Genomic DNA, 6,434 nt, shown 5'->3' with positions numbered 1-6,434 from the left:
TTGAGATCACTCAAGGGCATCTTCAAGCACATCAATTGGTAGTCAATGGCACACTTAACATCAATGTACCTGAGATCACTCAAGGGAATCATCAGGCACAACAGTGGCACACTTTACACCAGCAGACTTGAGGTATGAAACGTGTTATGTGATTTGTTCAAATTAAGTTGATTGAAGGCACTATCAAGTATTGCAAGAGAAGTGAAAGTTGACATTATACAAGGGATAGTTCTATAGTTTGGCAGTTGACATAGTTTGTCCCATCATTGTACATTTGAATCATACATCAACAGTAAAGAGGTTTATTAAATATCTTTGTAAGTGGGTCATTGCCCTTGTTACTAGAGCCCACCATTTATTTCTCTATTTTATATTTTCAGGGTGGCAGGGTGGTGTTAGGTAAAGTTGAAGCTTGCAGGGTGTTGAAGCATCCTTTAAGTTGGAGCTAATAAAACTAGGGAATTGGAGTGTCCTTCTAGTTGGAGATGGTAAAACCATGGTGTAGGAACATCCTTTCAGGAGTTGGAGCTTCCTGATAAATTGAATGTTTTTCTATAGTACTAGGAATTTGGAGCTTCCCCTTTGATGGGAATGAGGATCTGGGGGTTAACCAAAATCCCTTTCCCTTTAAAAAATCGATCCTGAGGCCTGTGGGTTATGGCCCACTAAGCATATCGGAAGCGGTTGTGAGGCTAGAAGCCTTTGTAATCGTGAACCATTCAACTATCAGAGCCACAAGTCTATCGGGATTTCCTTTAATAATCCCTGGTCTTAAAATTATCGAAATACATTGAAACAACAGGAAATACACAGCCGAACCGTATGAGACAGACTTCAAATTCCTTAAACTCGCATTCATAACTATAGGCGGTTCCGTTCATCGCTGGACTTTCCGCTGTGCCGATCTTTGTCTTCTTCAAAACTCTGAATACCCGATCGCCGATTGGTCTATTGGCGACATCACCATATTGCTCATCTGTGTATCGCTCATTGCTCCTTCATTTCTCTTTGTCCTCTTCGACATGTGATCGCCGATCGCATCTGAACCATCGATCAGAACATTTTGATCTGACGATCCAGGATCCATCTGTTAGCCTCCTATACCAATAGGTGTTCATCTCTCATGATTGACAGTGGAAGTGCCAAAAATGTTCACCTTCCATGCTACTAAGGTTCCATTTTTGTTAAAGAAGCAGACAGTTAAAAAATGTAAAGAGGGTATGCCTGAAAAGAAAAATCAAAGGGCAAGAAAATGAACTGGTCAAAGAAAAAATAAAGAAATGAACCCCAAACAAAGACCATGAAAGTGGCTAGTCCAAATGGCCACTACTACTTTGATGGGTGGTCCAACAGCTCAAGCTAGGCCTCACCATGTTTTAAATTTCATGTTGTAGACTAGAGAGGAAGTACCTGTTCAAACAGTTCAAGCTTGACAGATGACTAGGTGGATAGAGAAAGAAAGGAGCCCAACTGCTTAATCTGGGCCCTTGGAAGTCATAAGGGTAGACTTAGATAGGAGGGCAGCAAAAAGAAAAGAGAATTATCAGGGTTTGCAAGGCTAAGTGCACCCATACAAAGGAAGAAAAAATGTTAGGCATATTAGGCAGGGTAGGCAGTTGAAGGTTGCAGAAAGCAAGATCTAAGCATATCACTTGGGAAAAATCACAATGATGTCACCAGCAGGAGAAAGGCAAGAGCAATGGCCTATTTGGCAAACTACTAAACCATCACTAACTTCCCCCCATCCCCTTCAAAAGTTTCTTACTAACCTCCCCATGAGCACTGCAGGATCTGCCTGATCAGTCCTCCTTATACTCCACATTTGTAAAAATTTCATGTCAGAAATGACTTCTCTCTTTGAAAAGAAGCCACATTTCTTGTGTAAAAATTCTTTTCATTTTGATCTACTCCCTAGCTAAGTTTGATTCCTAAAAGGCTTAGTAACTATCACTTCCCATTCACATTCCCCTCCAAATACTAACTACTAACTCTATCTACACTAAATCCCCTATGTTCCCCTTTCCCTATTACTATAACACCATGGTGTATAAAACCCCAAGCAATGTATAAATATCCCCCCCTTTAGCATTATAGCTAAATAACACTTCTAAGGGAGACATTAGTCCACCAGGGACTATAGTCAACCCTGCTTTGGGATTACTCTAACCTCTGGTTAGAGCAATAACCTATACTAAACCCTCATTTTCCCTTTTTCCGAAAAAATTCATAAAAACCCCCTCTCCCCCTCTCAAACCCAAAATTCATATGTTTTTATAAACCCGACAGTCTAACCCGCATACCCCAAACCCACAAAAAACCCCATAACCTAAAGTTTGAAACCCCGAAATATTAAATAAATAGTTTATTGGCCGGCGGGTCCCCCCCTAACTTGCACGATGGGTCGGGGCGCCCGCCAGCCCTTGATCTCCCGCCCCCCTTGATCCAACGGTGGGCGGGCGATTTGAGATTTGAACGTGCCGCGGTTTAGCGTCCGGGGAGCGGGTGGTTTTGCCCCCGTACGCTGGACGCGTGGCAGCCGGCGGAGGTGTTCGGAGCCCCCCTCCCCGATACCGCCTTCTCCCAAAAGCGGTGCGGGGAGACCGCTTACCGCCTTCCCGCTTACCGCCCCTCCTCTGTCGCGTCATCCCCACGTCATCCTGACGTCATGTCTCCGGCCCCCGCCCCCGCGCCTCGTGGCCCTCCACATCACCTTGCCACCCCACACCATCCGCCACCGTGTCCTGCCATGCTGGCCTCCAGCTCAGCACCCACATCACCTTCCGTACCCGGGCCCGCCATGACGTCATCGGCGGAAAAGCGCCAATGACCCATATTTTCCAAATTTATCGTTAAAAACGCGCTATTTGGCCGTTTTATGTCATTTTCGTTGGAAACAAAGAAGAGCCGTTTTATCTGTTCACTGTAAAAATTGCCGCCAAGCCGCGAATTTATAGCTTCAGACGCCGCCACTCACCAAATCAAGTGTGTTCTTCATCCACTGTTCAGCCCGGAGACCCTCGGCATCGTTTATCCAGGTATTTGCCAGAGTTCACCTGTTTTACCATATTTATGCCATTTCTCTGCAAATTGTCCATAAAACACCTGCTAATTCCCAAATTAAAGATTGTTTCTTAGTCAATTCTGGACTAGAACACCTGCATTGTCCCCTGCTCCAAAATTTGATGTTAAAACAATAATTCGCGGTCTTAATTTGCAAATTCATCCTCAAGCTGCCCGGCATTGTTCCCTTTTGCCGGGTGCAGGCTTAAAAAGCTGCATTTTACCAATTTTAGTCCTGCCCGCCCTCTGCATTTCATCTTCATTATTCACAATTCCTGTGAATTTTCCAAAGCAGAGCAGAGGCAAGCCTGCCTAACCTGCCTATTTCTCTTTGAAGAATATTTCTAGCATTATCTGCATTCAGTCTATCACCTGAGCTTTGAGGGACCTTTCAAGCTATCTGCACTTACCTTGTTCCATTCAGAAACTACATAATGGCTGCTCCTGCACCCACAGCTCTCAGTGTTGCCCCCATGAATCCACCAAATAAAGAGCTGGAGTCCCTGCCTCTTGCTAACAGAGATTTCCTCATCCAGGACTTTGTGGGTGATAGGAACCATTTGCAGACCTTCAGGGAATTGAGAGATGACTATTTGAACAACAATGATACATATGGGATATGGGAATCTAATCTGCCTTATTACTTCCTCCCATCTGTTAACATTTTTCCAGAGATTATCTGCCTATGTGCTGAGAATTATGATGCAAATCACAGAGCTGTCAAGTCTCCATCTGGGAGCATCCTCTTTCACATTAATGCTGAGTCCATCAACCAGATGCTCAACTTCAAACAAACTCAGCTGTTGTTTCCTTTCTCCATGAACTATCTGCTGGATACAGGTGCCAAGCTTTCCACTGATGACATTCAAAAGATCACCAAGACATTTATGAGAGCTGACTGCCAGCCCACAGGGCCACCTCCCTTCTTGTATGTCTATTTTACTGATGTAGGCAAACTTCTGCTGGACATGATTGCTTATGTGTTGGGCTACAAAACCAGTGAGTATGTTGATGAGACAATGCTGGTGTTTTTAGCTGCTTATAGCCCAGGCCAACCTCCTGCCTACAAATATAATTTTGCTAAATTCATAGCCAACAAGATACATGACCAGCTGTTCAAAGTAGACAGGGAGGGCATTTTCAAATACTCATCATACATCTACCATTTGTTCATGTATTACCAGTCCGAGGCCTTTCAATGCTCCATTAAGAAGCTGGATTCTAAAGGAGAAAGAAGATCTGTTATCTTCTGGACATCAGTTTATCACCAAGTCCAAGATTCACCATACTCATACTGTGAATTTATTGATGAGTTTGTCTACCCAGTCTCTTGCTTATTAATGAGGTCCCCTCCTCCCAGAGTGTCATTTGAAATACAGAAAACCCTGCAGCTCTCTAAAAATTATAAAATAGGTGATTGGTACCTATATCAAGATCATACAGTCATCAGAATTTATGGCTGTGAGCTCTGTCCATACAGGCTCCCAAAATATGTGCCAATGAGACTGTTTGCCTTGGAGTACTATAGGCAGCTCATTCACACTGACCTCACCCACTTTCATAGTGCTAAAAAGAAAGCCCATCTCAAGTTTAAGCACCACCTGGGCCCCTTCATCATGAACAAAAAAGAGGGATGGCAAGATGCTGAGCAAATCCTCAAAGACAAGTACAAGCTCTCAAAAAGCTTCCGGTGGGTCCCTTATGACCCTGAAGGCTTCATCTGTGCCAGGAGGGTTAAGTACAGGCTGCTAGGCTATGAGCACTGTAAATTTCCACATATTGAACAGTATGCCAATCAGCAAGAATGGCTGCAAGATACTTTAATTGAAAAACTAACTGAAGAAGAGATAATGCAAAAGAATGTCAAGGATTTGGAAAAAACTCTTGACTTGGATTCTGTGCAGCAGGTAATCTTCAAGCAACCACATCCAGTGGGAGAAGGGACTTCAGCTGCAACAACTACACCAGCCACCCAGGCGCCCTCTACAGCAGCATCAGGCACAGATAAAGGTAAAGGAATAATGGGTGTTGAACAAGAGACAGTAAAAGAACAGCCTGCCTCCTCAATTGGGCAGCAACAAGAGCAGACCCCTCCACCGCAAACTGAACAACCAACAGCACCTATATTGCAGACTCCAGCACATGAGGAGAGGGGTAAGAAAAGAGACAGAGAAGAGTCCACTCCTGCTAGTGGATCCTCCCAGCAACCTGAGGCCAAGAGGCAAAAGGTTGACTCCCCAGTGATAGAAGAAATAAGTGAAGAAGTCCTTGACAGTCCAAGGAAAGAAGGGGGAGACAGCCAGCAAACGGGTACAAGCTCCTTTCAGCAGGAGCAGGGATTACAGCTTGGCTTGGAGGTGTCCTCCTCCTCTCAGCAGAGCAAGAAGCCTTCAAGCACCAAGGCTTCCTTCAAACAAATAAAGGCACAGAATGACTTGCTGAGAATAGAAGTATACAAGCAGTTTCTCAAAGCAACACCAGCCAAGCAAGAAAGGCTGATGTCTGTGTATGACATACAAGAGGAGAAGATGATCCTCAGTCACTTCAAGCCCAAGGTACCGCAGCCTAAATCAGCTGCAGATTTTGTAAGAACAAGGGTGGAAGTCATGGCAAAGGACATTCACCCCATGGACCAGATTGAACTGCATAAACAAACGGGAGAAATGGTCTATGCCACCTTGGTGGACAGGGCAACAATGGCCCATGAATTAAAAGAATCATTGAAGAATACCAACATTCAGTTGGATTTTGAGAGAATGTCCTCCATGGCCAAGGACAACAGAATTAAATCACTAGAGGACATCATCATCGACCTAGGACATGATCCTAAGGACCCAAAGGGCGTGAGGGCCCTCATGAAGAAAAAAGAAGATGACCTTAATGCATTGAAGAAAAGGTTGAAACTGCTGCCCACCAAGCACCCCCAAACAGCAGAATTACAGAAGGAAAAGGAGGCCGATGAGCAACTTGATCTAATAATGCAGCTCAATCAAAAGGTCCTCGATTTGGAAAAGGAGCTAGAAGGGGCACTGCAAGACAAGCAGGGAGAATCCACATCCCAAGCTCCTCCAACTACTTCAACCACAGCAACAACAGAAGCAGAAGCAACAACAACAGCCCCAGAGTCCAGTTTAAACATGGAATATTTGACTAAGGCTATCAAAGAAATGGAGCTCCAGGCTACTGAGATTAAGCAGGCCAAGGAAAAGTTGGCAGAGCTAGAGGCCAAATATGACAAATCAAAGATGACTGTGGCAGAGCAAGGTAGAGAAATAAAGGCCCTCAAAGAGAAAATAAAGGCCTTGGAAAAGGAGCTCAAGCTAGAAAGTGCTATGGCAGAAATAAAAAGAATTTTGTGGGCCCGAATTGACCAA

Source organism: Pinus tabuliformis, chromosome 4_2, assembly GCF_031772625.1.
Source record: "Pinus tabuliformis cultivar Carrire ecotype Pingquan chromosome 4_2, CPIR1, whole genome shotgun sequence".
NCBI lineage: Eukaryota > Viridiplantae > Streptophyta > Pinopsida > Pinales > Pinaceae > Pinus > Pinus tabuliformis.
The sequence above is the reverse complement of the archived record's forward strand: the minus strand, read 5'-3'. Positions refer to the sequence as shown.